Genomic DNA, 2118 nt, shown 5'->3' on the forward strand with positions numbered 1-2118 from the left:
TCATCTGTCCTGGATTCCCTGTGTTTCCATTTCCTATCTGTACCAGTGTAGATCCTCTGGTCTAGCTGGATTTGTAAGGTAGAAGTGGGATCATGATAGTGGGGGAGGAGGAAGCATTTAGGAACTAGAGGAAACTTGTATGTTTCATCATTGCTACACTGCCCGCCTGGCTCGTCTCACTCCGGGAATTCCTAAAACAGACTCCATGGATCATCAACAAAGTCTCTTCCTCCAAGCCACTTGAGGGAGCCCCTACAGACTTTACAGATGGTTCCTTATGGCACAGCAGACTCCTGGGGCTCCTCCTGTCAATCCTTTCAAACTTGTTATACCTGGGCTCAGAAGACAGAAATATTTGCCCTCATTCTATTGTTCAAAAACGTAAAACAAGCTATTCACCTAACCAGCGATTCGGCAGAAGCAGTACAGGTTTGTTCTTTCATTTGAATGACAAGGCTGACAGTGGACCTGCACGCCGACACTGGTAAGTTGGTCATCACCTGACAGACTAAGATAAGATCCCACCTCCACCCATTCTTCATGAGACACACCGGCACAGACTCAGCTGTCAGAATCCATTTCAACGGGAAATGCAGATACAGACAAATGAACTCAAATGAACTCTTGCCCACCCAAGGGCAGACCATCAAAATTTACACAGCACCACCACTAGCCTGAGACATAGGTATCATCTGACCTGGGCTCAAGCCAGACAGATTGTCAAGGAATGCACTCACTGTCAACAAAGCTCACTTTATCCGTACAATGACACCATACCATTGGTCCTTAATTAGAAACCATTTGCAGGGATTTTATTGAGAAATCTTTCAGCCTTTGGAATTCTGTGTGTGTTAAGAAAGCTCAACAGTGCCTTCTGTGTCAATATTTAGTCAATCAACTCCACGGACCTTAATTCTGCTTGATTCTCCAAGAGCAGGGCTCCTGCATTTGCATAACATTGCAAACAGTCTGGCCTATTTAAACCAAACAAACTGCTGTAATTGCTCACCTTGCCTTAAACTCTCTATTATTAAAACAGAAGGGGGAGATGATAGGCAATTCTGTATATGACAAACTTCATTTAGCCTTTTTAACTCAAAAGTTGTTCTCTCCATCAAAAGCCTCTAACAAAAATGGGGCCAATAGACACCTTTCTGCCCCTGCAGAGAAACCTGATCTGGAGAAAAGCTGGCAGAACACGACAATGGTTTTTGGTATCCAGGGTTGTTAACAGCCCTCTGGAGGGGCTATTTGCTTCGTGTCTTAGTAAGTAAAAGAAAATGTATAAGAGATGAGCCAGTCAGGGTGCACTATAGCACCCATGAAACACACAACTTTCCTCTCTTTGGTACTTCCTTCCGCCCATTATCATGACTGTATGGCCGGATCAATACCAGGCCGCCTTCTTGCAGCAAGTGACCTTGAATCTCCCACACACACCTGCGGAGCTGACCAGAGCTGGCTAATGGCCCACTTTGTTCTTGACCTGCCGCTCTGCACCCTGCACGGCCGTTTAGCTCAGTGCCTGCACCTGGCATGGCCCGCTTGGCTCAGTGCCCGCTTTGTTCTCGGCCCGCAGCTCTGCACCCAGCACAAATACACCCAGAACCAGGAAGACACCTTACATGCCAGAAACCCGGACATACCTGTATCTCCCAATCCCTGACTACTTTACCTTATATGGACGCAAGACAGCCCAGTCACATGTTCCCTGGCCATATAAGCAACACCCCTGTAGCCTGGGGTGCGACTCCCTAGGCCCAAACACTGTGGACCGATGACCTTTGCCCAGGCTGGCTTTCTCCCCAATAAAGCCTGTTTGTTTTAATTCAACTGACTTGGTTTCTGGCGCCTCTCAACTACCTTACAATGATCTCAATTCTACCTTATAAATTGGATTAGACCAGAGCATGCACGCTGCTACAGATAAGAGACCACAACACAGGGAATCCAGGATAGATAAACCCTTCAGTGTCAACAAGGAGAGTAGAGATACCAGTAGGATTAGGGGATGGTGGGGGCAAAAAGGGGGAATCGATCACAAGGATCAATCTAGAACCCCCTCCCAGGGTGACGAATAATGGAAAAGCAGGTGAGGGGCAACGGAGGACGATGTAA

The sequence above is a fragment of the Echinops telfairi genome, unplaced genomic scaffold (assembly GCF_000313985.2).
Source record: "Echinops telfairi isolate 266 unplaced genomic scaffold, ASM31398v2 ScPeMD7_655;HRSCAF=1070, whole genome shotgun sequence".
Classification (NCBI taxonomy): domain Eukaryota; kingdom Metazoa; phylum Chordata; class Mammalia; order Afrosoricida; family Tenrecidae; genus Echinops; species Echinops telfairi.